Below are 25,399 nucleotides of genomic sequence, written 5' to 3' on the forward strand. Positions count from 1 at the left end.
CTGCTGTGATGAAGAGGGAATTTCACCAGGTGCTGTATGCATACAAATGTCACCTGGTGAAATTCCCTTTTCTATCCAACAGTTAAAGATACAGGAGCCCTGTCCTCCTTTTCATATGGTCACCCTAACTGAGATGCCAGGTGGTCCATGGGCACCTGGTGAGTAGCGCACAACATCCCATTCCTTCATCAAGCCACCATTTTGTGTAAAAATGGCAGCTTGGCCTTTTTCGAAAAGGACCCTTTTGTGCAAATGATGGCCATGAAGGGGCTATTTACATAAAATTACAGGTGTAAATGACCAATGCACATTAACTTAGACGTTACTACCATTATGTTCAATGCAACATGTTCTCAAGTAAGTTCATGGAGGATTGCAGCCTTCAGGTGATACGATCTGGGGTTTAAGGTTTCCTTCAGTTCACCACCAGCCTAAATTTCTCATCATAACATGTGCTTTCTTGTGAGATCACTCTGTGGTAACTCGGTTGGCATCCGTGCGATTCACCACAAAAGCTCCACTTCCCATTTTCTATCCTGCCCGTTTTAGAGAAACTTCACTAAGACATTTCAAGGCTTCCTAATTTATAGTACTTGCAGTGAATGGGGAGTGGGGGGGTTGCAGGTAACCCAGAGGATTATAAATGACATATTTTTATTTTGTTTTGTAGTTTTTTGTTCTCACTTCAAACAAAAACCTACAAAACAAAATAAAAATATGTCATTTATATTCCTCTGGGTTACCTGCAACCCCCTCCGCATTCATTGCAATATTTCCAAATTTCTGGGTTTGAGCACTTTAATGTAAAGTTTCTACTTGTGTAGAGTGGGAGGAAGCAGTCACTAACTGTTGAATGAAATGACCAAAATTGTCAGGTAACATCAAAACATTGTCTCCAGTTTAAACCAAAAACCAGAAAATGAAAAGGTAAGAGCCTTAAAACAAACCTACATATGGATACTGTGCTGGAACACTCCGGAAAACAGGCTAATCTCCCAGAAACTCTCCACTTACTGCAACATTTCTGAGATATTTCACCTCAGTTAGCACTCTAAATTCATCCTGAAATTTGGCTTTCTCCTAAACTTGATGGCATCTTGAGCTATATTAGAGTGATCAGATACAAAAGAGGGCAGGGCTCCTGCAGCTTTAACTGTTGTGATGAAAAGAGAATTTCACCAGGTGCTGCATGCATACAAATGACACCTGCTGGAATTCCCTTTTCAATACAACTGTTAAAGATACAGGAGCCCGGTCCTCCTTTTCATAGGGCCACCCTAACTTGAACCATGGGTGGGTGATGCATGGCCCTCCAGAAATATAGCCCTAGAACTCTCAATGTCCCCCACCATTGGCTGTGCTGCTAGTTCTAGACCAAAACAATTGAAGGGCCACAAAGTGTCCTCCAATGACTTTACCATTGCCATCTATTTATGGCATTTTATCCAACTCTTCTTTGAATGAGCTCTTGGTCTCATACATGGATCTTTCCCTCCTCCCATTTGAAGAGCAGGGCTCATGGCTCACTGGGTAGACCATCTGCTTTACACACAGAAGGTCCCAAGTCCCAAGGTCCCTCTCTATTCGGCCATGGTTAGGCCTCATCTAGAGTATTGCGTCCAGTTCTGGGCTCCACAATTCAAGAAGGACGCAGACAAGCTGGAGCGTGTTCAGAGGAGGGCAGAAAGTGGACAGGGCTCCTGTATCTTTCAGACTCTCTCCCTATGAAGAGAGTCTGAAAGAACTGGGCATGTTTAGCCTGGAGAAGAGAAGATTGAGTGGAGACATGATAGCACTCTTCAAATACTTAAAAGGTTGTCACACAGAGGAGGGCCAGGATTTCTTCTCGATCATCCCAGAGTGCAGGACACGGAATAACGGGCTCAAGTTAAAGGAAGCCAGATTCCAGCTGGACATCAGGAAAAACTTCCTGACTGTTAGAGAAGTACGGCAATGGAATCAGTTGCCTGGTGAGGTTGTGGCCTCTCACTAGAGGCATTCAAGAGGCAGCTGGACAAGCATCTGTCAGGGATGCTTTTGGGTGGATTCCTGCATTGAGCAGGGGGTTGGACTCGATGGCCTTGTAGGCCCCTTCCAACTCTGCTATTCTATGATTCTATAAGTTCAATTCTGGGCATCTGCAGCTGAAAAGAATCCTGCCGGAAACTCTGAAGAACCACTGCCAGTCATTGGTCACACTCAGCAGAAGGCAGCTTCTAAGGTTCCATTTTATCCTTACAACAATCTTAGGCAGAGAGCAAGTGAGCGGGCGAACGACTGGCCCATGATCACCCGGTGATCATGGACACATTTTGAAATTTTCATGTTTTGCAACTTTGCATGCTTGTATCAGTTGAAAGAGAATTTAATGCTGAATTCAATACAAAAAAACAAAAAAACAAACCCAGACTGCAAATATCTGCAGTACAAAAAAAGTTATGTTTACTTTAGTGTCAAAACGAACACAGGTGTGATTGAGTGAAGAAGCGGATTGGAATTGCAAACCCTACTGGCCAATCACAGTCCTTGTTCTGGGGACCAATCACATGGCAGTCGCTGCGATACATCATGTTTCAAGTTGGGGAAAGTCAGTTTTGCTGTTTGTTCTGTAACTGAAGCGCAATTGGAGATTGCGTGAATATTTGAAGTATTTCCCAAATTAAAAGTGTACGTGTGTGCATCATAAATAGAGCAATGACACCAAAGAAAAGAGTTGATCGGACACCCAGGAAAAGAAGCAGGATTGTTGTATTACATGAATCAGGTCTTTCAATTGATATACAAACATTTGAATTTCTATAAGGATGCAATGTTCCAAAACATGAAAATTTCAAAAAGTTTCCACAATTTTGGCCACCACGCACTCTTATCTATCTAATCTATCTATCTATCATCTATCTATCTATCTATCTATCTATCTATCTATCTATCTATCTATCTATCATCTATCTGTCTGTCTGTCTGTCTGTCTGTCTGTCTGTCTTTCTATCTATCTATCATCTATCTATCTATCTATCTATCTATCTATCTATCTATCATCTGTCTATCTATCATCTGTCTATCTATCATCTATCTATCTATCTATCTATCTATCTATCTATCTGTCTGTCTTTCTATCTATCATCTATCTATCATCTATCTATCTATCATCTATCTATCTATCTATCTATCTATCTATCTATCTATCTATCTGTCTGTCTGTCTTTCTATCTATATATCATCTATCTATCATCTATCTATCTATCTATCTATCTATCTATCTATCTATCATCTATCTATCATCTATCTATCTATCTATCTATCTATCTATCTATCTATCTATCTATCTATCTAATCTTCCTTCTGGATTTGGGGGAAGAAAACTAATAGCAGATGTAAAGGGGATGGAGTGTGCCAAAAGAGAGTAACATGGTTTCATTTGTTTGGAAAGATCCAGCCAACAGTTTCATGTTTGAGTAGGGTGACCCTATGAAAAGGAGGACAGGGCTCCTGTATCTTTAACAGTTGTAGTGAAAAGGAAATTTCAGCAGGTGTCAATTGTATATATGGGGGACCAGGTGAAATCCCCTCTTCATCACAACAGTTAAAGCTGCAGTTGCTCTGCCCTCTTTTAAATCTGGTCACTCTAGTATAGCTCCTGCAGCTTTAACTGTTGTGATGAAGTGGGGATTTCACCTGGTTCCCCATATATACAACTGACACCTGCTGAAATTCCCTTTTCTATGCAACTGTTAAAGATACAGGAGCCCTGTCCTCCTTTTCATAGGGTCACCCTATGTTTGAGGGACTTGTCCCTTTGCCCAATTTTGCACGTTAAAATGGAGGCCATTAGGGGAACCTTGCAAAAAACAAAATGGAGAGGCATCCCATCTTTCCTCCTGGTAAAACTTTGGGGGGTGTCAAGCAAAATGCTCAGGCAATCCAATGGATTTGTTCAGTGGAGAGCGGGCTTGGGTGCTTTGGGGCGCTCAGCTCTTTACACCTTGGTGAAGAAGAATGCTCTACATTTGAATGCTAGGGGGAAACCCAACAAGACCAAGTGGAAGAATGGCATTGTTCCTAATACTTGTTGGGGGAAAGTTTTCTAAATAAACTGCATGCGTACAAATGACACCTGCTGAAACTCCCTGTTGCCTACAACGGTTAAAGATACAGGAGCCCAGTCCTGCTTTTCATATGGTCACCCTAGCTTTATCCAAAATTGAAGCACAACAATCCCAAGGCCCATCACCACCCCAGTCCTAGCCGCAAAAGCTGTGTGGTGCCCTTGGGAATGGCATACAGGTTACAGGCAAAAGTGGTGCGATCTGTGTGGTTTCCCATTTTCCTTTGGAAAACATTTGGGTATTTATTTATTTATTTATTTATTTATTAAAAAAGTGCACCAAAAAAAGTGAATGACAAAAAAGGGGTATATCTCCTGATCACCATACCGGTCTGCTTTCCTAAAGAGAGCTAGGCGAGAAATAAAATAAAATAAATTAAAATAAAGTCAGACGGAGGGAAATGAAAGGTAGTTTCTAGAGCTCTCCAGCATAATAAGCTGGTCGTAGCCACGGGCGTGATTTTCTGTCCTTGTTCCAGCCAACTCAGATTAACCCTTCATGTGGCCTGCCTTGCTCTTGATATATGCCACGTGTCACTTGCGGCGGCTACCTCTGGAGTTGTGCTTTCTGTCAGATCGCTCAATTAATTATAATTGTCCTGCCTTGAAAGGCATCGCCCTGGGCCTATCAGGGGGTGTGGCCCTCGGGGGGTTACGTTTCCAGCCCCTGTCTACAGATGCCAAGTCAATCAAGAGATTCATCTCATCTATATTTAATTGTGCCACTGTACTTTCATATTTTTATTTTGATGGGGGGGTGGAGAAAAGAAAAGCGTCATTACCAAGAATAGGCAGGTGTATTCATTGTCTTTTGGGTGCTGCGTTGCCACAAAACAATGGAAATTTCTGCACTGGTACATCTCCTATAGCAGGCTTTTAAAAGAATGCGAAGGGCTGGGGTGTGCCTGGGTAGGGTGACCATATGAAAAGGAGGACAGGGCTCCTGTATCTTTAACAGTTGTATTGAAAAGGGAATTTCAGCAGGTGACATTTGTATATATGGAGGACCTGGTGAAATTCCCTCTTCATCACACCAGTTAAAGCTGCAGGTGCCCTGCCGTCTTGTAAATCTGGTCACTCTCATATAGCTTCTGCACCTTTAACTGTTGTGATGAAGAGGGAATTTCACCAGGGGCTGCATGCATACCAATGACACCTGCTGAAATTTCCTTTTCTATGCAACTGTTAAAGATACAGGAGCCCTGTCCTCCTTTTCAAATGGTTACCCTATGCCTGGGTGCAGTTATGGTAGGCTGGACACAGATTTGCAAGACATTCCCATAAATTCATTTATTTGCATCGATGCAAATTCAGACAGAACAATTTGAATGGAAGTGGAATGCACCTCACCACAGAAGGGAAGGCAGTGACTAGGTGACCAGCGTAGGGAAAATGATTCCAGTTTGTTTTTGATCAGGATTTTACCCAGTCAGTGAATACAGGCTCAGATGCAAATTTCAGTTCGGGAAACTGGGGAAAGAAAATCTGGTTCTGCCAATGAGCGAATGACAGAACGAAAGGCACCTGAAAATCCACCGAACGCAGATGGAATAGATTTTACAAAATCTGTGCATTTCTACATGTCACCACCCCAAATTGCTGTCCCTTTCCAGTCTGTCTGTTTGAAATGATTGTGTTGTTTTAATTTATTTCATTGGTTTTAATTTTTTTTTATTAATGGTTTATATTAACGTTTCAGCAATTGCATTTTAATGTATATTATAATGTATTTTGTGAACCACTTTGAGTTATTTTTAGATATTTTTAGTGGTATATCAGTCTAACAAAATCAATCAATCAATCAATCAATCAATCAACGGTTGGCAACCCTAAAAAGGTCTGATCCTCAATAATTGGTACAGGCCTGTCCTGGTGCTGGGCGCATCTGCCTGGGCTAGTGAGTGCCAGACATGGGGCGTCTGCTGCCCTCGTGGGCTCAGGCAGTTTTTTGCCCCCATTGCTGGCATGTGGCTGTGAGCAGAACCAACCTATGCCACAGCCCACAGCTAGACCTAAGGTTTATCCTGGGATCATCCAGGGTTCGCCCCTGCCTGTGCACTGGATCCCCTGTGTGTCACCTAGATGAACAGGGTTGACCCCTGGATGATCCAGGGATAAACCTTAGGTCTCGCTATGGCCTCAGTTACCTAAACTCAAGAGTCCTAGCCATTCTCACAGAGAAATGAGCCATTGGCAATGGGACCTGCCAATGCTTGGGCCACACTAAAGATGTGCAAATCAGCAAAACATGAGTTTATTGAACTCCTCTATTTTCCACCTCAAAGTGAAGCTCATTGTGACTAGGGATGGGGAAACATGTAGTGCTCAAGCTTGCTGAGGTTTTCAAAATTCCTCCTTGAAGCTCAGTTTGCCTCGTTCATGTTCCCAAATGCGAGCATCTCCCCGCCGCCCGATTGGGGAAAAATGTGCAAATGTAAATAAATAAATAAATAAATAAATAAATACAACACTTTTTTTAAACAAAACAAAACAAAACAAAGCTCATTTTGGGGTGTGTGCCTAAAATTCACATCATCCCCCACCCACTAAAGTGTGAATATGCAGATTTAGGGGACATGCACACTTGCACATGTGCCCATTTCAGATATGAGAACTTGCACATTTAAACAAAAATGCCATGTTCGGGAAATTGCAAGAAATTCCAGGGTATTGCATTTCTGCTCATGTTTGTGTTCATGTTTCAAAATGTGCTCATTTCCCCCCATGTACATTTTAAAAACACAGTTCTGAACACAGTGTTTGTTTGGTGTTTTGGATATATGTGGCATGAGTTATATTGCAAGCTCAAAAAAATACGGATATGAAGAAAAGATTCTTCTTGGTATGGGAAATGGATCCTCCAAGCATCTGCACAACGTCCTTCACTAGGGATGTGTGGAAAGGATTTAACACTTTCTAGGGTGAACAAAGGGATGCTCACACAACCTGCATGCAGCCATTAAGGCAGATGCACACCTTTTTAGCCCTGTGGGCCATATGCAATGTTGGCTTGTGGTTCAGGGTCTACCCTCACATGCATACATATGAACACATATGTGAGCAGCAGTGTGGAAAAGTTCAGAAGAAGACAATGAGAATGATCAGGGCTCTGGAAACAAAGCCCTATGAGGAGAGACTGAAAGAACTGGGCATGTTCAGCCTGGAGAAGAGAAGATTGAGGGGAGACATAAAAGCATTCTTCAAATGCTTGCAAGGTTGTCACACAGAGGAGGGCCAGAATCTCTTCTCGATCATCCCAGAGTGCAGGACATGGACTAACGGGCTCAAGTTAAAGGAAGCCAGATTCCAGCTGGACATCAGGAAAAACTTCCTGACTGTAAGAGCAGTATGACAGTGGAACCAGTTACCTAGGGAGGTCATGGGCTCTCCCATGCCAGAGGCATTCAAGATGCAGCTGGATAGCTGTCAGGTATGCTTTAAGATGGATTCCTGCATTGAGCAGGGGGTTGGACTCAGTGGCCTTCTAGGCCCCTTCCAACTCTACTATTCTATGATTCTATGATCTCTATGAGGATCACAGGGAGACGATGTGGAGAGTTTTCTCTCCCCCACTCCCATGATCCTGTTATAAAAGGTTCTCCGCTTCTTCCCCCAGGGATCAACACACAGATCACTCTTTTCCTCCTTTGAAGGGTGATCTATGCTATCACAGGTAGTTATGGGATTTTTGAGTGGGGGTGGATGCTGAGGGATTAAGCATTGGGTTGACAGGGCTGCCACGGGGGTGTAGTGAAGGCCTTGGGGACTGCAGGTTGTGCACCCTTGCACAAAAGGAACCAGATCTTTGTGTGTGTGTTATGCTCTTTAACTCTGGGATCATCCTTGGATATATTATTTTTGTGTGGGACACCTCTACTCCGTTACCATAAATTTGACATCAATACACCTAGTTCTGTGGATTCCTCCATCAATCATGTGCACCGGCAGAAGCAGCATGACTTAAAGCTTGGCTCGTGTGTTGTCAGTTGCCTTTTCCCCTCCATCACTAATCAACAAGAAATGCACCGTAGGGTTCTGCTAAGTGAATTATGACAGAGTGAGCTGTCAGCACCATTGGATCTCGGTTCTGTTGCTGCTGCGGCTACCGCAAGATAAACAGCAGCTGCTACACTAGCTTCATGATGGAGGAGACCCGTACTGAGGTTCTACAGCACCCTCCTTCCCAATGGTTTCTGTGATAACTGACTCCAAAGGTAGGGTGTGCAACACTGCTACCACAAACACCAAGGAATGTTGCCCAGCCTGATGTCCTCCAGATGCGCTGGTCTGCAACTAAGGGTGGGTGAACTCACCCACATGTGCTTCGGTGGGTGCGCTCCATTGCTGCCACCATCCACCTCTGCTCACTGGGCTGTGTGAGCCTCTTCTGAGGCTCAGCTTGGCCTGGCACCCCCCCCCCCCCATCAGTGGCTGCTGCCATTGGCAGGAGGGCAGACAGCTGTTGAGTGCTTTAGGGGTCTTGCAGGTTCTTAAGTGGGATCTGCACTTGTGCCAGGATTGCCCAACTTGGTCTGTAGGGGTGGACAGGCAGGGGTCCACCAGACTCCCAGATCCAGTCAGGAACTTGCGACATCCCTAACTGCAACTCCCAACATTCTGAGCCAGCATGGCCAAGGACTGCTTTAGTTTAAGGAGGTACCTCTAAAATTAGTTACTATTTTTGCTTTAGGTGAAACATCAAGCAACAGCCGAGGGGATTGTGGAGAGCACACACCAACATGATTTAAAAAAAAAGAAAAAAAAAGAAATAGGAATCTTAGGGAATACTTTGTGTACCCTCCAAATCCCTCACACTGGGTGTTAACCTCGAAGGTGTTTCAAACTTTGCTTTAATAGAACTGTATGGTAGGCTGTCAAGTACTGGAAGGCAACTAAAGTGAGTATGAGGTTCATCAGATGAGCATTTTACTGCACGCTTGCTACTGCCCACTTATGGATGTGCGTACATCGTTTAGATGTCGTTGTCTGCCCCCTGTGCGCCCCACGCACCTTCCACTCGTTTTCCATCACAAAATAGACCCCTTTTAATCCGACTTTTTTTTTAAAAAAATAGATTGTGCCACAACCTCCTGCTGTGTGCAGGAAAAGTGGCGCAATAAAAACGGCCCCTGAATGGGCCATGTGGTTTTTGTTTTCTTTCTCTTTCCCCTCTGGGAAGAAAGAGGAAGTAATGAAGGACAAAAGCGGGGGTGGAGAAGTGACAGAAAGGAAGTGCAATCCCTCCCCCCACCTGGTGTGATGACGCTTTAAGAGGTTGACATGACAGAGGCGTCTAAAAGCACGCATGTGTGGATACAGAGGAGTTTGTCTCCGTCTCTCATAATACTATCCAATGAAGCAGAATGGTGGGAGTTTCAGGACAGCTAAATGGAAGTATATTTTTTCACACAGTGCATAGGTAAGCTCTGGAATTCTATACCATAAGATGCTGTAGACATGAACACCAACTTGGATGGCCTTAAAGGGGGATTAGCCAAATTAATGTTGAATAGGGCTGTCAATGGCTAGTATCATTGCTACCCCCAGGATATGGCTAGCATATGCTACACTCAGCATCAGAGGCAATAATGCCTCTCAGTACCATTTGCTGGGAAAGATGAACAGGAAGGTGTCATTGCACTCACACCCTGCTTGTCATCTTCCCATGGAGGCATCTGGTTGGGCACTGTGAAAATGTTGAGTAAGATAGGCATTTGGTCTGAGCCAGTCAGGTTTTGCTTACATTCTTATGTCCTGCAAAGAGAATGTGGCCACAGCTATTCACATTTGTGTTGCTTCTGTAAAAGTCTCCTCACATAATTTCTCCCGGGTTTGGGAGTTCAGAGTCACCTAGGCCTTGTTCCTGAAATGTGGGCCTGGTGCATTACAAACTCTCCATTGTTGTATTTTTAAAACTCTTAAATAACACTATTTTGTACACAGCCCTGCACATGGGCAGTTTGCTGCCGTTTTCAATTCCTTTGTGTCTTTTCCCTGCCCTTGACATTACCAAAATGTGCATTAATAAAACACCACAAAAAGCCACCTTTTTGTTGGGGTGTTTTAACAAAGTGCAGGAGCACTCATGCGCATCAGTAAAACACCAAAAATAAAAAAGAATACATTTTATAATGCATATTTTGAGAGAAAATCCTTTTAGAAATACATATTTAAAGTAAAGTGTGGATTTACAAAATAATAATAATACATGTGGAAATAGGACAGAACAGAGCTATGGGTGAGTACAGAAAGATGTTACACAGACCAGAAAAAAGACTGATTTGCTACCCTTAATTTAGACCATTGCAGACTTTAGCTAGAGCTCCATTTTCCATTCTGGGTTATGTACCAGTTTCTCCTTCAAGAAAGAATTTGCTGGAGTACTTCTGCCTAGAACAGGCCTTTTTCTGTCAAGGGACACATCCCCTCACAGGTAATCTGCCAGAGGCCACACAATAGTGGATAGTGGTCACCCTTTTTTCCTCTTTCTGCCACACCTCCTCTCTCTCTTTCTGCCACCCCCTTTTCTGCCACCCCCTTTCCTTTCTCTCCCTCTTCATTCCCTTCCCTTCCCCCCAGGTTGCCAGGGAAGGGATAGATCTCTCTAGCCAGAGGTCTGAACTAATCACACACAGATGACTTCTGAGTACTGCACAAAATTAGGCCAAGGTTTGCCCACTTCTGGCCTACAAGCTGACCTGCCATGATGCTCCACAGAAGACCAAGTTTAATATCGTAATGGCAGGCTATCGGTACGTCTCATGGAGGATAAGTTTATCAATGGCAATTAGCCATGGTGGCTACATGGAACCTCCATATTCAGAAGCAGTATATCTGCCTGAATACTAGTTGCTTGGGATGGGGGAGAACAGTAAGGGAGGTCTTTTTGCTCCAAGCACCTGGTTGGCCATTGTGAGAGGAAGGATCATCGGTGAGACCAGCCTTTCGCAAGCTGGTGCCCTGCAGATGTTTTCGACTATAACTCCCAGTGTTTCTGTCCATTGGTATGGGCTGAAGGGAGTTGAAGACAAAACGTCTGGAGATTAGGCAGACATTTGATACATCAGGAATCTTACATTCTGCTAATTGTGGCAATGACAAATGAATAAGTTGGAGGACCATGAGCTAAGTCCCTCATCAGGCATCCTCAGTTTAGTTCACACTCCACAACAAGGGGTGGGGAAAACAACAGAGAGGGTTTTCTAGAAGAAAGGAAACAGCTAGGGCTAGAATTTGTGGTAATATATATTTTGACCAGTGACAGGCCATAGGCATTTCTCTGAGACAGGGCACTTTCTCATGGTGGTCTCTAACCCCGATAGAAGGAGGTTTTGAGGGGACATGCTGAAGAAAAGTGGAAGTTATGTGGCTCAACGATGTGGAGGAAAGTTTGACGATGGAGGGAAACATCTGCCTGCGGAAACAGATGGGCCATGGGGACACCTCAGGGTAGAGTATGAAGAGGAAGAGCCTGTAGTTAGGAGGAAACAGAATGAAGAGTGGAAGTGGTCGAACAGGGACATCAAAGTTGGTTGCTACACTGTTTTGAAATTTGTTGCACAGCATTTTGGATTCATACATGAGTGCTCTTGAATGGACCAAAGGTTTCCCATTCTATGTTTGCTTACTTTTGGTTTGGTTATTTATTACGTTTGGGAACCCACCTTTCCTCCAAGAAATGCAGAGCCTTATACGCAAGGATAGCACATCTATCTTATCTTATCTTATCTTATCTTATCTTATCTTATCTTATCTTTCATCTATCTTAAATGGCTCCAATGTGGACGGTTGGGAGAAATGAGTCAGTAATAATTGGCTGAAATGTAAACAATGTCCTTGGTCTCTAGTGCACTTGTACTATGATCAGGGCAAGCAAAGGAGTTGGAAAGGATTCAGTGTGGTTCATTGCTTTGGATTTTAAGCTCGGGAGACTTCTGTTCAAATCCCAACTCAGTGATTTGGTGATTTTTCTGTTATATGCACACAATTTATATACTTAAAAACAATGACCCTGTCATGATTACAAAAAGTATGCCCTTATCTGGACAGAGATAGCCTAGCTACAGTTATCCATGCTCTGATAACCTCTTGTTTGGATTACTGCAATGCGTTATACGTGGGGCTGCCTTTGAAAACGGTCTGGAAACTTCAACTGGTACAAAACAGGGCAGGACGGTTACTAACAGGAACTAGCCGGTGAGACCACATCACACCAGTCCTTTTATAACTTCATTGGCTGCCAGTCCAGGTCCAGGCCCAATTTAAAGTGCTGGTACTAACATTCAAAGCCCTAAACGGTTTGGTGCCAGATTATTTGAAGGAACGCCTCCTCCCATATGTACCATATGTACCTTAAGATCATCCACAGGGGTCATTCTCCATGAGCTCCTGCCGAAGGAAGTGAGGCAGGTGGCTACTAGGAGGAGGGCCTTCTCTGCTGTGGCACCCGGCTGTGGAATGAGCTCCCCAGAGAGGTCCACCTGGTGCCTACACTGTATTCCTTCCGTCACCAGCTGAAGACCTTTTTTATTTTCTCAGTATTTTAACACCTTTTAACTTCAATTTTAAACTTTGCTGTTTAAATTCCATATTTTAACCTATATCCATTTTGGCTGTGTGGTTTTATCCTGGTTGTGCTTTTTATATTGTATTTTGTATTTGTGTTTTTAGATTGTTGGTTGTTTTTATGCTCTTCATGATTTTAATTTTTGTGAACCGCCCAGAGAGCTTCGGCTATTGGGCGGTATAGAAATGAAATGAAATGAAATGAATAAATAAATAAATAAATATCTGTTATTGGGATCACCTATATATCTATATCTAACAATCAATATCTCTATATAATGTATATTTATCACATTTTATCCAATGAGAGCCAATGTGGTGTAGTGATAGTGGAGCCAACTGCTTTCCAAAGATACATGTGGAGGGGTTCAGCAGAATTTAAATCTCCATGGGTGGTTTTCTATTCACAATGTGGGGAAGGAGATAACCTCCACTTCAAGCACTAGCTGTCTTGCCCTCTCAAACAGCTCCATAAAACCAGTGGTCCTCCCAAGCAATCCCACAAGGTGTAAAGGGTTGCTGTTGGAAAGAAATATTACCCCACCCTCAACTCTATGGAAGTCATTCCAACTCACATGTGTAGGGAAGGGAAAATACACCCGGTTTGCATTTCTATGCAAATTTACCTGATTTTGCACTTTCAAACCATTAAGTGAACTGAAATTCAGTTCTCTGTTAAAATTTGCAGTTCTCCAGATTTTGCAGTAGCATATCCCTGCATGCAAAAATGCATATATTTGGGGAAACAACGTTAAAAATGCATTACGAAAATTACTTGCACAAATGTGTACATTGGGCAAAAAACGCATAGAAGAATGCTTGTATTAGGGGGGGGGGAAATGCATAAAAAATATCATGAATTTTCATGCCAGGTTTCATCAAGAACAATCAAACAAAAAGAACAGCATTTGGGATAAACTGAACGAGCCAGTGTAGTGTAGTGGCTAAAGTGTTGGACTGAGAGTTGGGAGATCTGGGTTCTAGTCCCCACTCAGCCATGGAAGCTCACTGAGTGACTTTGGACCAGGCACATATTCTCAGCCCAACCCACCTCACAGGGTTGTTGTTGTGAGGATAAAATGGAGTGGAGGATGATGATTATGTATGCCGCCTTGGGTTCCTTGGAGGAAAAAAGGTGGGATATAAATGCAATAATAATAACAACAACAACAACAACAATAACAACAACAACTTATAGCTGGACAAATTCTCAAAGTTTGGTAAGAACCAAACTTAATATGGGGGTGGGGTGGGGGGAGAGAGAATTGGAGAGAAACCCAAATTGACAGATTTTTCTATCCCCAGGGATGTGTGTGTGTTGCATTGTGGCCATGGAGCATAAAGTGGCAGATGTTCTGGGAAAAGGCATCACATGTTTTAAAACAGCCCTGGTTTGGAGTCAGTTGTGATTTCAAATGCTGAGCAGGGTTAAAATCCATCCTCTTTGCTGATTGGTTGAGGTGAGCTAGAACAAACCAACAAATAAACCAAATACATTTGTCACATGACCCCCCGCCCCCACAACAAAAATATTAAATGAAAGCTGCCATGTCCATATATGCCCTTACTACTAGGGAGGGGGAGGACCCGCTGTTGAGGGAAAGGCGTGATGCCTCCACACTGCAAAATGCCCCACTGAGAGAGGAGAGTATTATACAGGCAGGAGTTGACAGCTCTTCACGGTGGTGGTTGGATTCCTTTGTACAGCTGCATCCCTGCTAATGATAAATGAGGGATGCTTGATAGCTGACTCTTTTGCCTGACAGCTACAGTTGTGGCCAGAGGGCCAGGACAGGCTTTAGACTTCTGTTCAAAATGAGTTAAACATATTAGGTATTATGAAGGCACAGAAGCCCTCCGAGAAGGAGCGCTGAAATGAGTTATCAAGGTATGCTCCTGGGTACAGAACTTGCAAAGCAGATGTCATTCTAATAATGTGTGATATAGAACATGTCTAGCCTAAACCCTGCTGGATGAAATATGAAGCCCCGTCGGTGATATTTAATACCATTTTATGAGGTGCCATCTTATGAAGACAATGCCCGCCTTATGTGGAATGCTTAAGGTGTTTTGCCAAAGGCACTGGGAGGTTTCTGAACTAAGTAGAATTTTTATTATTTTATAAGCCTTTACTTTGTAATATTTCTGTGTCGACATTATTGTGGCGCTGGCTACGCTAACCCTTTGTCTAGCGAGCGGTTTAAGGGGGAAGACTGACAGATTGCCTGGGTTGTTTCTGGACATAAAAAGGCCACTTCGTATCTCAAAACATTCTTTGGGGTGGGGGAATAAAAAACAAAGCGAGAAAGCAAGAGGAAATAACAGTTTGCAAGAGGCAAAGGAGGAGGAGGTAGTGGACGAGGAGGTGGTGATGAGGTGGTGGCCGCAGAGCAGAAGGAGGAGGAGGAGGAGGGGGGGAACACTGAGGAGAGAGAACACACAAGTATGTCTTTGCTTTGAATTGTGTGTTACAACTGTTTTAATGCTTGTTCATAATGAACAACATGTTAGATGTTTGATTGAGTACAGAATTTGTGGGCCACTTACCCATAATGCATTGAGAGCCAGGGTACTTAGTGTGTAGCCAGGAAGTTCCCCGTTCAAGTCTCACCTCAGCTACAGGCTCACAAGATAGCTTAGCCAAGCCCACTATTCTCTAAGCCCCAGCCCCGGTCATACACTGGGCAGGGCCTATCCAAGATATTTTTCTCCTCCCTGAGGCAAAATACAAGATTCTCTTGCCCACCAGTGTGGTGTAGTGGCTAGAGTGTTGGACTGGGAGTCAGGAGATCTGGGTTCTAGTGCCCACTCTGTCATGGAAACCCACTGGGTGACTTTGGGCCAGTCACAGACTCTCAGCCCAACCTACCTCACAGGGTTGTTGTTGTCAGGATAAAAATGGAAAAGAGGAGGATTATGTATGCTGCCTTGGGTTCCTTAGAAGAAAAAAGGCAGGATATAAATGCAGAAATAAATAAATAAATAAATAACTGTATAAATAAATAAAATAAACAAATAATTTCCACATAGAGAAGCAGTTGGATCTTATTTCAACGCAGGTGAAGGTTCAGTGTCCTCCACTGCACCTGAGGACAGTGGGTTAGCTCAGAGGGCACAGCTCTGTCCACCAACACCTCACAACCGCTCTCTGCCCACCAACCCAACATCTACCACCTCACTCTGTCTAACAGAAAATGCAAAAGAAAAGAAAAAAGTGAGTTCCCCATCTTGTGGGATTATGTAATACTAAGGTAGGAACAAATGAGTTCTTCTTTGCAAGTGAGAATTGGTGGGGGGCAAGGTAGTGCTTAACCTTCCCTGGCCCACCAAATCAGACCGCCTTTCTCTTGTGCTTCAGACCTTGGATAGCTCCTTTACTGATTGATTCTGACTGAAACCCAGAGCAGATTCAGCACCCCACTGACAGTTTCAGCCCCCCTAGAGCCATCAGCTCCCACTGCTCTCACACTATGCTGGCGTTCAACCTGCTCACATGGGTGGAAGTGTACAACTGTGGTGGAAGGTGACACTCTGCAAACAAGCTATGCCCCCCCCACACAACATGTCTGCATTTCTTGCTCCCCTTAAGACCTTCACCTGTTGAGCTCTGAGGTCCATACTGGTTTTGAATGCATGTTCATCTCACTGCCTTTCGCAGCTCTTCTGCCTGAGGCAGCTGCCTCACTATGCCTTATAGTAGGGCCAGCCCCGCTACATACTAACTAATCTGTGTGGAATGGTTTTGAATATGCGGCAGGGCCTTGCTATTTACTGTTTTACTCTGTACAGCACCATGTACATTGATGGTGCTATATAAATAAATAAATAAATAAATAATAATAATAATAATAATTCTTCATTTCACTACCAGAGTCAGGATGCCATTGCGATGAAGAGTGGGCAGGTGGGTCTGGAGTCCAGGTCTAATGTCATATTCAGGGTAAATAAATTGTAATATTTAGGGTGAATGCATATATATATATATATATATATATATATATATATATATATTCAATTCCAATATATATATTGGGGATGTTTTAGGGTGGATTCCTGCATTGAGCAGGGGGTTGGACTTGATGGCCTTGTAGGCCCCTTCCAACTCTGCTATTCTATGATTCTATGATTCTATGATTCCATCCCACCTTTATCCTTTTGCAAGGAACCCAAGATGGCTTACATAGTTCTTCCCCTCTCCATTTTATCCTCACAACAACCCTGCGAGGTAAGTTCATTTGAGCGTCATGGACTGGCCCAAAGTCACGCTGTGAGCTAAATTGGCTGAGTGGAGACTGGAACCCGGATCTCCCTGGTCCCAGTCCTAAACTCTAACCACTATACCACACTGGCTAAATGTATTTGGGTGGGGTTAGGATATGAATTATAGGAATTATAATGGAATTATGACAATAGACCCCTATCCTAACTATTTTAGCTGAATGAGTTGATAATACTGTATGCACATTAGGCTCTTACTGGATGGGTAGGTGGGATATATACATGTCCAGAGATTCATCTGGAGATGTTCAATTGAACACACATAGGTTCCATCTTTATGTACATTCACTCAGCCTGGATTTGTTGCAAGGATAGTAGGGATGTGCTCCGCTTCTAATCGGACTGGCGAATTAGAAGCGGAGCGGGGGGCTTCGCCTGCCCTTAAGGCGGAGGCGAAGAGGATTGGGGGGCCGGCAGAGCGTGGCGAAGAGGATCGAGGTGAAGGTGGATCCTTCACCTCGATCCGGAGCTCCACCGGAAAGGTAAGTGGGGTTTACCGGGCCCTGCCGCTGTCACTGTTGCCCATGCGGCGATGGCGGCAGGGTCCGGTAACCCCCCCGCCCTCCTCTCCCTTACCTGCCTCCGTCCGCGGTCCGTCGGCTTCTTCAATTGAGCCCGCGGTTCAACCAATTGAGCAAGCGGCCCAGACTTCCTGGTTGAACCGCGGGCTCAATTGAAGAAGCCGACGGACCGCGGACGGAGGCAGGTAAGGCCCCCCTCCTCCTTGGTCCCTTACCGAGCTCTGCTGCCTTCGTTGCACGGGTGGCGATGGCGGCAGGGCCCGGTAACCCCCCCCGCCCTCCTCTCCCGGCCTTACCTGGCACCACTCCGCTCCACTGCAGAGCTCCGATTCGGAGCCGGAACTCTGCGGCGAAGAAGAGTGGAGTATGGGCAGAGCAGCGCGGAGCGGAGCGGGCTGATCCGAAATTTTCAGATCGGCCCGCAGGGCAGAGCGGGGGGTCCGTGCACATCCCTAAAGGATAGGGCTATATTTTCATTTAGATCATCCTTTTCTTTTGATTTCTGTTTGTGGCAGCAAAAGCTGGTGGCTCCCATCTCAGTAGGGCTGTGAACCCTTCTGGGTTTCAGTTAGAACCAATCACATCTCTAAAGGAGATATCCAACGTGCTGATCCCAATCTCCCAAATGGGCTCAGCAGCTTGGACAGCTCTCATTTAGAGTTTTGACTGAAAGACAGAATAGATTCATAGCCACGCTGAAATGGGAGACACCTGCCATCAATGGCTTCTGCCACTACAGCGTGGCTTTCCATAGGCAGGATATAGCGAACTATGTTGAACCATATCCTCCTCAGGCAGTGCTAGCCCAGGTTTGAGGATGCCTTTGGTATATTGGCTTCTGATGGGCCCTCTTTTATATCAGTCCCCCCCCCCAGTGGCAATGGAGCGCTGGTACCATCAGAAAATAAACAAACAGCAGTCTTGTTCTGATCAGTGTCAGGGGGCCAGCTCCAAGTGCTCCCATTTTAATTTCACACAAGATCCCCAACATAACCTTGCCTCAAGATGACACTGCACCAGGGCGTTGCAGGAAATGAAATAGCAGCTTCCAGACCCAGACACCTGGTGCTGATCAGTGTAGTGAGAAAACAGCATTTAAAAAGTTTCCATGTTAAGAGTGGCACATTTAACCCGATGATTAATCCTGCCTGCTGCCTAGGCACTATTCTTTCTTTTTGACTCTAGAAGCAACACTTTTTAGATCATGGAGTCCCCAGTCTGAATCGTCCCCGCTGCTCACGGTGTCTATATTATTCTGTGACTTCCCGCAACACACAGCGATGCCCTTGTTGACAGGAAGACAAACCTTCCCCGTCGGTACGTAAGTGTGGGCTAATCCCAGCTGAGCAATATCTAGTCAACGAGGGTTTGATCCTTTGAGATGTGCCTTGCAAGATTAGAGCTTGGCTTGTCCCTTGGGGAAAGTTCTCGCTCTCATTCGACATGGTTGATTTTATGCACCTTCTGTTTCCGTCAAGGTCGCTGGCGAGAAAGACTCTACCGGAGTGGTCCCCCATGATTACTTCTTGGGAATCCCTTCTCTCCTGAGCATAAAACTATTCTACTGAATTACTCCTTTGCTTAACCTTCCCGTGACCTCCATTGCAGAATCTCCAGCTTGGCAAACACTGGGAAGAAACCCAGAGCAGGTTGGTGGTTTCTGCACTTAACCCGTATTCTCTGGAGGAGGAGGAAACATCTAATGTAACTTTCCTCATTTTACAGGCCAACATCCTTAACCCAGTTCAAGAGAAAGAAATTGGAATTAAGCCACTTCAGTCCCTACTGAAGTCAATCAGTCTACAAGGGCATCCATCCCAACTACTATCCTCCACTAGGTGGATAGCAGTCCACTACTACTATCTACCACTAGGACTAGACAATGTTGGTCCTAGCCAGGGCTTTGTGAACTCCTTGCCAAAGACAAAATCAAAACCCTGCACCCAGGAGGTGCAAATTCTGGGGGGGGGGGAGTTGGATTCTGTAACTTGCACAAGTTATACTTATATGCATGCTTTCATTTAGGGATGTGCTCCGCTTCTAATCCGACCGGCGAATTAGAAGCGGAGCGGGGGGCTTCGCCTGCCCTTAAGGCGGAGGCGAAGAGGATTGGGGGGGCCGGTGGAGCGTGGCGAAGCGGATCGAGGTGAAGGCAGATCCTTCACCTCAATCCGGAGCTCCGCCAGAAAGGTAAGTGGGGTTTACCGGGCCCTGCCGCTGTCACTGCTGCCCATGTGGCGACAGCGGCAGGGCCCGGTAAACCCTCCTCCTCTCCCTTACCTGCCTCCGTGCACGGTCCGTCGGCTTCTTCAATTGAGCCCGCGGTTCAACCAGGAAGTCTGGGCCGCACTTGCAGGTAAGGCCCCCCTCCCCCTTGGTCCCTTACTGGGCTCTGCCACCGTCGCTGCACGGGCGGCGACGGTGGCAGGGCCGGGTAACCCCCCCCCCCCGCCCTCCTCGCCCAGCCTTACCTGGCACCACTCCCCTCTACTGTGGAGCTCCGATTCGGAGCCAGAGCTCCACGGCGAAGAGGAGCGGAGTATGGGCGGAGCGGCCCGGAGCGGAGTGGGCCGATCCGAAATGTTCGGATCAGCCCGCGGGGCGTCCGTGCACACCCCTACTTTCATTTATTTTGCATAGATTATTATGCATTTTCCTATTTGCATCGTTAATGCTCATTTTGCTAGTCATAGCTAGAGATGTGGAGCTATGGAGGATACAAAAAGTCTAGAAATCGTATCCATCCCATTCTCTTGAGTCTGAGATTTCTGGAGATGCACACATTTTCAAGCACAATTTGAGCTAGAAAAATGAGATTCTCAAGAAGCTGAATTATATATTTGATCCTGCATCTGATTGAACTTTGACTCAGCAGGCATCATCGTGAAAAGTGTGCAGAACTCTGTGTAGTATTTTCATCTCTTTCTAAGATGTTCTTGCTCAGTCAGGTGTTGGGCTTTTAAGGGCACAATCCTTTGCATGTTTAGATAGAACAAAGTACTGCAACTCCCAGCATTCCCCAGCCAGCTGTCTGGGGGATTCTGGGAGTTGTATGATTCCCCCCCCCTGTCCAAACATGCATAGGATTCCACCAGAGGCTGACTTGTTTGCTGAAACAGGTGGATGCTATTTAGTTTTATCTTAGTGATGGGGTTGCTAGAGAAATTCGAGATGGACTAAAATGAGTTTGGTTTCTAAGACTCCGACCCATGGAATCCACTGGGGATTGACCTCCCCAGTCCACACAGAGTCCGTAGACTTTCTTTTTCTTTTTACTTTCCCAAAATTTACACAAATTCATTCCCAGGAAAATATGCAGGTTTGTCCTGAAACATATGCTATGCTGGATAGGGGTGGGTGAACTCACCTGCGCTCACCTGTGCTGAATGAGCTTCGCCTGGGGGGCGGTATATAAATGTAATAAAATAAATAAATAAATAAATAAATAAATAATGCTTGCTCCACTGCCACAGCAAACTGCCACCACTCACCGGGCTGTGCAAGGCCCCAGCAAGCGCCCAACAGCTGTCCACTTGCTGGTCGAAATCACTCACTTCCCTTTGCCTCAATGGGGCCTTTAAGGCTGCCATTGGCATGGGGGTGGGGAAATGCAGAATTTACGGAGGCTCCAGAAATTACACATCCCCTCTTATGTCAATAGCCGTCACTGCTGATGCAGGAAGGGGTAGTGCATAATTGCCATGTGTGGGTGGGCGGTTGCCGAGTGCTCACCAGGGCCTTGTGAGTGCTTGGCTGGGGGTCCACACTCACGGCATGAGTGTCTGACTAGGTCTGTGGGGCCAGACGAGGGGGGTTCCACTGGACCTCCAAACCCTAGCCAGGTGCTCACGACATTCCTAATGCTGAGAAATATACACAGGGAAAAGTTGAATGGAACGGGTGGTGGTGGTTATACAATAAATGTTATGTGCTAACATACATTATGTAAATTGTTGCAAACTTTCTTGCAGAATTATTTACATTTTTTTCCTGCACAACAAATTAAAATAAATCTGAATCCATCTGTGAATGGATGCCGGAATGAACAACCCTGTACAATCCACACAACACACCTGGCACAGAATCTAGACCTCCCTGTTTTAGGGTTTCAATTGACATGTTTTTATTTGATGTGTTTATATGTTTGAATTATAATTTTGTATTTCTTATGATTTTGGATTTATTTATATATTTGTATTTTACCCGTATTTTAGCATTGTTTGCTACCTTGAGCACTATTTTTAGAGGAAGAAATAGATTTAATAAATAAATAAATCTGAACCCCAAAACAGGCTTAGAGAGGGGCGTGAAATGTAAAATCTCCCAACTGACTTCAAACATATATTGGAAACAATATTCAGATAACAAAACTCAATAACCAATTCAAAATAAGTGCTTCAATATTCCAATGCTTATTTGTTCTTTGTATATTTTTTTTGTGGGTGGTGGAATGGGGAAAGGAACAAAGAAATGAAAATGCTACATTTCCCATGAGCCTTTGGAGTTAAAAAGGAGAAACTGAAGAGAGTGTTTGTGGATTGGTGGTTCTTCTCTCTTTTGCATTTACCTTGATTCCAGGTACGAACTGCCTGTAACTGATGAGGAGATCAAAAGAAAGAGTATTGATGTGATCAGCCTGCTTGAATGATGACTTTACTGGTTCAAAACTGGTCCAATGTGAGATGGTTACCCAACTGTTTGAAAGAAAACAGGTCCAAGCTGGTAATTAGGAAATACCAATGACTCTCAAACAGATCTGAACCCACCTGCTGGATTTCCAGTGCCAAATGCCCCATACCAGGGAGAGCCAGTGTGGTAAGAGCATTGGACTGGGACTTGGGAGACCGGGGTTCTAGTACCCACTTGGCCATGAAGCTCTCTGGCTGACTTTGGGCTAGTTACTGACTCTCAGCCAAACTGACCTCACTGGGTTGTTGTGAGGATAAACTGGAGAGGAGGAGGACCACGGAAGCCACCGTGGGTTCCTTGCAAGAAGAAAGAAAGCAGGATATAAATGTCAAAATAACTAAATAACTAAAATAGCTTCACACTCTCATCTGGTCTAGTTTCAGGCACAATTAACAGTTCAGAATCCTGAATTCCTTCTCTTCCTTGAAGCAACCTTGTGTGGTAGGGGAGATAATCACCACATAGACACGTCTCTCCATCCATAGGTCACATTTAACTAGATGGAGCCAAATGCCTTCCAAGGTGGTATTCATCTCTTTGGTGGGCCTCCCTGAGCTCAGAAGCAAGGCATGCCAATTGTTTAGATTGGCCTGTATCCCTTCTGTCAAAGTGGGATATTGAAGCCTTTCTTTCCTTTTGGCTTTTAATGGAGTTTCTCTTTCCTCCCCTCCACCTACCGCTCTGGATTTATTGTATTCACTGCAGCTGCAATTAGATACGAACAAATTTCTTGAGCAGAAGCCGTCTATTTCCCATTATTTTTATAATGCCATGGACACAGAGCTCTCTAGTAACGCATAGGAAGTTTTGAAAGAAATGTATACTAGGATTTTTGAACGTCACACCGCTGCTCGATATATGACAAGTCAGGTTACCGCTGTTTTATGTCATCAGCGATCATTTGCAGTATAGAACAACACAATCAAAATGACAAGGTTAGCTCGAAGCTGTTTAATCCCCCCCCCCCACGCACACACCATTCCTTTCCCCCTCCAATTTTTGGATGTTTATCCCAAGAAGCCTTTTGAGCTGTTTCAGAAACACAGATATTGGAGATGATAGAAAGAAATCCAAAAGCACAATTTCCTTTATTTGGAATGTATCACAATTAACACCTTCATGACCAGGGATATGGGGGGGGGGGGAATGCAATAGCAACTTAACTGAAGAATAGGGCTATACCAATTTTGTTACATCCATCCTGTCTACATTTCACGGATGGTCAAGTGTCTTCTTCCATTCCATCACCTTCTCATGGACAGAATCAGATTTATTTTGGGGATGCATGAGAATTTTGTTCCACTTGCGCTGATGCGCATTTCGGTGCCAAGTTAAAACATGGCTTTTTATCAAGGCCTTTGAGAGCTAAATTCTCCATGGTCGCACATAGTTTGAATTGTTTCTATTGCTTTTTTTTTTTAAAAAAAATTCTACTGGTTTGAATTTGTTAATGATTTAATAGGTTTTTAGCTGTGTATCTTATTTATTGTTTTACATTGTTCTGATTTTATCTGCATGCCACTCTGAGATCCCAGTGATATAGGATGGGATATAAATGTTTAAATAAATAAATAAATAAAAGTGCAAATTTGGGCAAATCCTCCCCCGCACAAAAGAAAGAGAGTAAACGCTGGTTCCCAAGTCTGCATGACTTGGAAAAAGATGGTCTGCTGCAGAATCCACAAATTGGATTCATAGAAGTCCAAACTCATTTGAATCCATGGTAGATTTCTCTGGCATTACTATCAGAGAGATGGGCACTTGAACATACTAGGGGATGTTGACTCTGCCTTGCTAGGGATTCCGATGGTGGTGTGACTCTGGAGCTAGTACTACTGGCATCTAAAGTAATCCCCTCCTTTGACTCTAAGGACGCCATGAACCCTCTGTGGAGGACACTGCTCTGGTATTGCCCTATAGCCAGGAGTAGCAGGAGACCCACCACAGTGAATACTTGAAGAATAGGACATAGTTGCTGTAAGTCACAGTAGAGACACATGAGACTTCTGTTTCACTTTTGTTTTTTTACCAGAGTTTACTGAATTCATACCTCCCAGAACTGGAATTTGACCTCAACATGTGTTCAAGGTCCATACATTTCTGAGATTTTGCTGTGATTCTTCTTCCCACCCGCACCACCCAAAATCAACATCATCATCATCAACAACAAAACAAAAGAGTTTGACAACGTGGTACATTTGACAAATGCACATGGAAAAGTCCACCATGTTGAAGAATGTGTACAAACACATGGGAGGAGACTGTGTTTCAAAACTGTGCACAATTTATGCATAGATTTGGAAAACAACATGCATAAAAATGTGCCCACACAGTTATTCAAAAAGAAGAACACCAAGTTCACAATCTGAGGTGGACACAGCTTGGAACATGCTTTGAGGTGAAATACAGAGGATGTGGAGGAGCTCATGTTTTTTCTGACTTGCACATCCCAAGTCAAAGCAACCTATGAATCTCCTTTTGTCAGTAGAACTTATGCTTATCACCAGAACGTCTACCCAGAACAGCTACCTGGGGAATTCTGGGAGTTGTAGTCCTACACATCTGGAGGGCCCTAGATTGGGGAAAACTGTGCACAGCAATGGAAGCTCCAGAAATTGCATATTTTTTACCTTGTGTAAGTGTGCCATAAAGGCCCCACTTTACACAAGATTAAAGATGTGAAAACTCCGTTCAAGCTTTGTCATGAATATGCTTCCTAATCCTCCCCCGACTAAAGAGCTGCACGAAGACCTATCAGGGTAAAATCAAAGTATTAAAAATGTATCTCGTAATTCCAATAGACATTTCCCATGGGAGTATACTCATAAACCTATGTTGAAAACCCCTTGATTTTAGGTGTACAGGTGTTTTGTATTTATAGGACTTCTTTCCCCTTGCAGAGTTCCTTTCCTTAAAAATTGTGCTGGAGCTTATTAAAGAACCCTTTCTATCCCCAGGCCCCGAGAGAAGGCCTTTTCTATCTTTTTCTTTTTTAAAAAATCTTTATTTCCCCCCCCCCCCCACTCTTCTCCCTGTGCTATATTTTGCCTGGAGGAGCCAAATGAGGGGGAATACACAGAAATAAGAGATTAAAAATGTAAATTTTATAAACAGAAAATCAAAGGTCCTAAATCCTTAGCACGGGAAAAGCCAACAAAAAGCATACGAACATTAAACCCCGTACATAAATAGAACTTCAAGGCTGAGCGTGTTAAATAATTCAGCGGTTAAGTCATAAGTG

Source organism: Elgaria multicarinata, chromosome 4, assembly GCF_023053635.1.
Source record: "Elgaria multicarinata webbii isolate HBS135686 ecotype San Diego chromosome 4, rElgMul1.1.pri, whole genome shotgun sequence".
NCBI classification, from domain to species: domain Eukaryota; kingdom Metazoa; phylum Chordata; class Lepidosauria; order Squamata; family Anguidae; genus Elgaria; species Elgaria multicarinata.